This window comes from Triticum urartu, chromosome 6 (genome assembly GCF_003073215.2).
Source record: "Triticum urartu cultivar G1812 chromosome 6, Tu2.1, whole genome shotgun sequence".
In the NCBI taxonomy this organism is placed as follows: Eukaryota; Viridiplantae; Streptophyta; class Magnoliopsida; order Poales; family Poaceae; genus Triticum; species Triticum urartu.
Genome location: NC_053027.1, coordinates 224,293,037 through 224,300,821, shown reverse-complemented (window position 1 = coordinate 224,300,821; position 7,785 = coordinate 224,293,037).

Sequence of the window (7,785 nt, the reverse complement as noted above, 5' to 3'; positions counted from 1 at the left end):
ATGACAAACTAATTAAATAGGCCGAGATATAGTTAATAATGATTGAAATTACCTGTTGACTATCCCCTTCACGATGGTGTAGTCACTTGCTTTCTTAAGTAGCGAGTCTAGTACTTCAACTGTTCCTTCATCAACTTTAATGATTAACAAGATCGAGTGAAATCTGCATGCACACACATTTGCATGTCTTAATTAAGCGGGCATATGTAAGCAAAAACATGTAGCTATAGCTAGTGGGGAAAAATAGATTTGTAGTACAAGACAATGTGACTCACTAGAAGTTGTAAGGAAGTAGTATATCTTCATTGTATTTGAGTTCCTTGAAGAACTGTAGCATGCTTTCCTCTACACATTTTTCGTGATATGGATCTATTTTCCATGTGTATTCATTAATGGTATTTGGGTCAATGAACCCAATGCCATAGCGTCCACCTTCTTTCATTTCATAAATCTTCATCCTACATAATAACACAGAAAAGAATATAGTGAGGATAATTACAGGTAATGATTGATCAAAATGATCAGCTAGCTTGAGACTTAAATTACAGAAAGAAATCACTTACAGACAATAGCAACTGACGATAGATTTGTCAAGTGCGTCTTTATTGTATAGCTGAAATAGTTCTGAATACTCAACGGTCACAACTTTCTTATGGTAGTAATGCTCCTCGTTGACATTCACCATGAGGGACTCTCGATTTGGAATCTTGGTAATGTCCATGTACCATTGATGCAATTCATACATTCTCGTTGGGAGCTTATTGACCTCCTCTGGCTCGACCAAAGGTTGGCCCCGGGCATATTTCCGTTTTATTTCCTCCTCTCTAGTCGGAGACATGGGCTCGATATCAAGGAGTTGTCCAACAGTGATCCCGATCGATTCAGCCTGCGCAATATGCTCCTCGGTTATTACCACATCGCCCACCCCGGGAACGTTAACGGTTTGCCCACAATAATATTGGGCGCGCCTACTCTCATGTGTTGTTGGCACAACAAGCGGGGGGATTGATTGCGCCGCCTGTTCTCCCAGCTGGGGAATGGTTTTACCACTCCTTTTGCCAACTGATTTGCTCGAGCTCGAGCTCGCCTCTTTCTGTAGACGTGCTCGATTTAACTTCCTGAGGTGGCGCTCATAGTCTGTGTCAACAGGCTTGGGAGCTGGTGGTCTAGCCATACGAATGAAGTGGTCAATCTTTTCCACAGGCACTTTCTCCCTTGGCAGCTATGGCAGTTTCGGTGCAAAATGGGCTTCCACCTCGGCCTTCGATATGGCTACGTTTTCCTCCTCAGACTTGTCGTAAGGCCTCTGCGGAAGAGGCACGAGGCTTGGACCATATTGAAATCGCTTGCCTCTGCCTGTACCTGCAGTACTACCTCGACTTGTACCGCTACGCACCATAGCTGAGGCGGCTCTCTTCCGTGATTGCTGAGGTGGCGAAGACGGATGACGTGGCTGAGTTGGAGGAGGAGTGGCCTGAAGCTATGCCAGACTTGGAGGAGGAGTGGCCTGAAGCTGTGCCGGACTTGGAGGAGGAGTGGCCTGACGCTTTGACGGACTTGGAGGAGGAGTGGCCTGAAGCTGTGCCGGACTTGGAGGAGGAGTGGCCTGACGCGTTGGTGGACTTGGAGGAGCGGGAGTCTGCTGACTCGATGGCGGACTACGACGAGGAGTCGGATGACGCGGTGTCGGTGGCCTTCGAAAGATGATGCAATCCTTTCTCCATAGGATGATACGATGGTTGGCCTCTCCTAGTGTGTGCTCATTGTCACCTCCAGGAATGTCAAGCTCTAGCCCCGAATATTGGTCAACCACCTCATCAACCAAGACACGAGCATAGCCAGCTGGAATCGGGTTGCAATGGAAGGTTGCCTTGGGGGGATTTGTAAAAGCAAGGGCGTCCGCCACCTTCATGGATATGTTCTTCATTTTGAAGTGTAGCTCGCAGTTAGTGTTCTCCATGATGTCATCCATTGGGTAGCTATCCATCAATGCGTCGCCCGGGGCGGAACCCACGCTGCTTCTCGGCATGGATGGGACGGTGCTATCCATTGGTGGATCATCCGCTAGCTGCTGAGATCCCCTTTGCTGGCTAAGTGAGTCGATCTGCTCCTGCTGCCGCTGGAATTTGATTGCCAAGTCCGCGTGCGCTGATTCTAGGCCTTGAAGGCGTTCATAGTCTAGCTTCCTATGCTCCTCCTCCATCTTCCTCTTCTTCTCCTCCGCAATCTTCTTTCTCGCACGGGTTCTGTAGTCGGCGTTCCAGTCCGAAAACCCCTCATACCACGGAATAGCGCCCATGCCTCGTGTTCTTCCCGGGTGTTCAGGATTTCCCAGGGCACGCGTAAGCTCGTCGTTCTCTCTGTTGGACTCGAACAACCTGGATCGAGCCTCTTCTATTGCAACAAGTAGCTTATCTTCGGCTCCCTCCAGACATGCCTTCTTCGAAACTTTGCCTATCTTCGGGTCCAACTCCCCCCCATGCGCATAGAACCAAGTCCTGCACCTGGGGGGCTAGCTCAATGTTTCTGGAGTGACACCTGCATCCAACATCTCTTTCTCAGACTTATCCCACTTAGGCATTCCCACCGCATAGCCACCTGGCCCCAGCTTATGGAACTTATCCTTTTTTGCGGTATTGGCCTTGTTTATTCTCGACCGTTCCTTAGATAATTCCGAATCCTTGAATTTCACAAAATCGTCCCAATGAGCACTTTGGTTCTCTAGTGTTCCCTCGAATACTGGAGTCTTCCTTCCTCCGTTGACGTACTCGGCCCATTCACGAATCTTGTGGTTCTTGAATGCAACTGCCATCTTCCTAAGAGCAGCGTCCTTGACTTTCTCCACATCTGCATCTGTGAAATGATCTGGTAGGGTGAAATGTTCCATGAGCGTTTCCCAAAGCAAATGTTTTTGTCTGTCGTCGACAAAAGTAACTCCTGGACGTGGCTTTGCTGGCTCTCTCCATTCTTGAAGGGAGATCGGGAGTTGGTCCTTCACAAGAACTCCGCACTGACGAACGAACTTGTCCGCAATCTTCTTAGGCGCGAATGGTTCGCCATTAGGTCTGATTGCCTCGATATTGTACTTTACGCCCTCCTTCAACTTTTTGTTCGGGCCTCGTTTCGTCCTGTTGCCTAAAGATTTGCTCGATCTGGATGGCTGAAAGAAGAAAGATCGATTCGTTAATATATCTTCAAGTCATTCAAAACATGTGATGATCACCAGATGCCTGCTTATATAAATATATATACCTCGCCGGTCTTTGTTGTTTCAAGATCAACATTTTCTTTGTCATGTTCATAGTTCATGACTTCATCAATTCGGTCGTCGCGATCGAATATCATATCACCCTCCCCGGTGTTGTTTAGATATTCAGAGCCGTCATAATCTTCTTCATTCTGATCATCATCTGGCCCGCGAAGATTGCGTATGATATTGAACAGGGCCTCTTCTCCCTCTCTACCGGTATTGTCCGCCATGGGTTTTGTTTAACTAATCCAAAAGAAATATATTCAAATTACAATGCATGGATGCAATCAATTAATAAGGAAAAACTGAATCAATCATAGCACATAATAAGCATCATCGAATATAATCTCGAATACATCGTCTCGAATAATAGATATAATCTCGAATACATCGTCTTGAATAATAGATATAATCTCGAATACATCGTCTCGAATAATAGATATAATCTCGAATACATCGTCGGATCATGTGGCGCGGGCGGTGGACACCCAAAGAGAAGGAACCCTCACAGGATCATAGCTGAAGTGAGATCCCTGAAGAAACTGCCAGGTATTGGAGAACCTGCCGCCCTCTAACGCAACCATGTAGCGATGGACATGCTCGTCCTCCTCCCTGACACGGCGACGTACCACCTTCGGCGGGGCCGGCTCCCTCCACACCGAAACTGGCCCACGCGAACGCCACCAAACGAGATCAGGGTCGACGACCGGGGCCGGGTTCCTCATCAAGCGGCGCGCCCCTCCAGGAAGCACCTCCCAGTGCCAGCTCGACGGAGCCCAGTCCCGGACATGGGTCAGCCGGACATCGTCGCGGACGGGTCGACGACGAGGATGCGGGCCGGGCATCGTCGAGAACAAATACTAGCTATATGCCCGCAAAAAGTAACATTTTTTTAATGATTGGATTTTGATAACTAAAATTTCTAACATTTCTATATAACTAACATTCCTATAACATTTCTAATATTTCTATAACTAAAAAACAGAAAAAAACTATAACATTTCTATATATATATATATAACTAACATTTGTATAGCATTTCTAATATTTCTATAACTAAAAAAAGAAATATTTCTGACTTTTTTATAACTATTTCTATAACTAAAAATCAGAAAAATTCCTAAAAATTCTAACTTTTCTATAACATTTCTAACAATGCTATATAACTAACTATTTCTATAACTAAAAAAAGAAAAAATTCTAACTTTTTTATAACTATTTCTATAACTAAAAAACAGAAAAATTCCTAACAATTCTAACTTTTCTATAACATTTATAACAATGCTATATAACTAACTATTTCTATAACTAAAAAAAGAAAAAATTCTAACATTTTTATAACTATTTCTATAACTAAAAAACTAAAAAAAATGTATGTGTGTGTGTGCTCACCGGCGAGGCGAGAGGCGACGGGGACGGCGACGGGCGCGGCGACGACGGGGATGGCGACGACGGGGACAGGGACGGGGCGGCGACGACGGGGACGGGCCAGGGCAGCGACGACGGGGACGGGGCGGCGATGACGGGGACGGGGACGACGCGGGACGGGCCGGGACGGCGCGACGGTGACGACGGGGACGGGGACGACGGGGCGGCGACGACGGGGATGGGGCGGCGACGAGGGATATGGAGACGGGGGCGGCGGGCGACAGGGCAGAGGAGAAGAAGCAGATGAGAAACTGAAATTTTTGAAGTGTTTAGTTATATAGGATGGACCTTTAGTACCGGTTGGAGCCACCAACCGGTACTAAAGGCCTGTTTTGGCCAGGCCAAGCGGCGGGAACCGCACACCCTTTAGTACCGGGTGGTGGCTCCAAACGGTACTAAAGGGGGGGGCCTTTAGTACCGGTTGGAGCCACCACCCGGTACTAAAGGGGGTGCGCTGGCAAGGTGCTGTGCGGCAAGTTTAGTCCCACCTCACTAGACGAGGGGCGTCCGCACTGGTTTATAAACCCCCGTGCGGTAGCTCTCTCGAGCTCCTCTCCAAAGCAGGCTACTGGGCCTACATGTTCTGTGCTGCCCTGTGGGCCTACTGGGCCTTTGTGGGCCTGCATCCTGGCCCAACAACAGGTTGGGTTTCTAGCCGTATGCAGGCCGCTCTGGCCCAGTAGGCGGGCTTTTTTATTTTTTTTGCTTTATTTATTTTGAGTTGTTTTTTGTGTATTTAGAGTTTCTTTGTGAATATTTTTGCTTTAGGTACAAAAAATTACAAACTTTCTGTTAGTGCCCGTAGTTTTCAAATTTGAATAGTTTAAATTTTGAATTATTTGAAATTAGTGTGAATCACTAGTTTGTGAATAACTTAACTTTAAAATCAGTAAAGGCATGAAAGAATTTGTTTGCACATAAAATTTCTTCGTGTTTCAAATGCCAAAACACATAACTACCCTAACTATTACAGAGATTCCCTCCTGGGTGTGAAACACAGAAGAAAGTGATGATAGTGAAGCCGATCACATCCCAGATCTTTGGGTGTGAAACTTTTTCTTCGCGTGTGTCCCTTTGCGCCGTAACCATGGAAAATCTTCATCATTTAACGGGATGCTCGGGTCAATATTCACTGTGAATGGAGCAATTTCATCAAACTTTTCATAATCTTCTGACATGTCTGTCTTGTCATCCACTCCCACGATGTTTCTCTTCCCAAAAAGAACTATGTGCCGCTTTGGCTCATCGTACGATGCATTCGCTTCCTTATCTTTTCTTTTTCTTGGCTTGGTAGACATGTCCTTCATATAGAAAACCTGTGCCACATCATTGGCTAGGACGAATGGTTCGTCTGCATACGCAAGATTGTTGAGATCCACTGTTGTCATTCCGTACTGCGGGTCTTCCGTTACCCCGCCTCGTGTCATATTTACCCATTTGCATCAAAACAAAGGGACCTTCAAACCACGTCGATAGTCAAGTTCCCATATGTCTTGTATATAACCATAATATGTTTCCTTTCCTGTCTTGGTTTCTGCATCAAAGCGGACACCACTGTTTTGGTTGGTGCTCTTCTTATCTTGGGCGATCGTGTAAAATGTATTACCATTTATCTCGTACCCTTTGAAAGTCATTATATTCGAAGATGGTAACTGGGACAGCAAGTACAGGTCATCTTCAATAGAGGTGTCATGCATGGTACGTGTCTGCAACAAGCTGGCGAAACTCCTGGTTTGTTCACGTGTAATCCAGTCATCAGACCGCTTCGGGTGTTTGGAGCGTAGCAAATTCTTGTGTTCATCCATATACGGAGCCACCAAGGCGGAATTCTGCAGAACTATGTAGTGTGCTTCAGTGAGAGAATGTCCGTCCATACATATTATTTGTTCCCCTCCTAGCATGCCTTTTCCATCCAGTCTGCCCTTATGCCGCGATTCAGGAACACCAATCGGCTTAAGGTGAGGAATAAAGTCAATACAAAACTCAATGACCTCCTCATTTTCATGGCCCTTGGAGATGCTTCCTTCTGGCCTAGCACGGTTATGAACTTATTTCTTTAAGACTCCCATGAACCTCTCAAAGGGGAACATATTGTGTAGAAATACAGGACCCAAAACGTTAATCTCTTCGCATAGGTGAACTAGGATGTGCGTCATGATGTTGAAGAAGGATGGTGGGAACACCAACTCAAAACTGACAAGACATTGCACCAAATCATTCTCTAACCTTAGTATGATTTCTGGATCGATTACCTTCTGAGAGATTGCATTGAGAAATGCACATAGCTTCACAATGGCTAATCGAACGTTTTCCGGTAGAAGCCCCCTCAATGCAACCGGAAGCAGTTGCGTCATAATCACATGGCAGTCATGAGACTTTAGGTTCTGGAACTTTTTCTCTGCCATGTTTATTATTCCCTTTATATTTGACGAGAAGCCAGACGGTACCTTAATACTAAGCAGGCATTCAAAGAAGATTTCCTTCTTTTCTTTGGTAAGAGCGTAGCTTGCATGACCCTGATGTATGCCGTCTTTTCCGTGCATACGTTGCTGGTCCTCCCGTGCCTCAGGTGTATCTTTTGTCTTCCCATACACGCCCAAGAAGCCAAGCAGGGTCACACAAAGATTCTTCGTCACGTGCATCACGTCGATTGCGGAGCGGACCTCTAGGTCTTTCCAATAGGGCAGGTCCCAAAATATAGATTTCTTCTTCCACATGGGTGCGCGTCCGTCAGCGTCATTTGGAACAGGTTGTCCACCAGGACCCTTTCCAAAGACCACCTTCAAATCCTTGACCATATCATGTACATCAGCACCAGTACGGTGGCGAGGCTTCGTCCGGTGATCCGCCTCACCTTTGAAATGCTTGCCTTTCTTTCTTACGAGATGCCTGCTCGGAAGAAATCGACGATGTCCCAGGTACACATTCTTCTTACAATTAGCCAAATATATACTGTCGGTATCATCCAAACAGTGCGTGCATGCGTGCTATCCCTTGTTTGTCTGTCCTGAAAGGTTACTGAGAGCAGGCCAATCATTGATGGTCACGAACAACAACGCCTTTAGGTCAAATTCTTCCCCCATGTGCTCATCCCACGCATGTACACC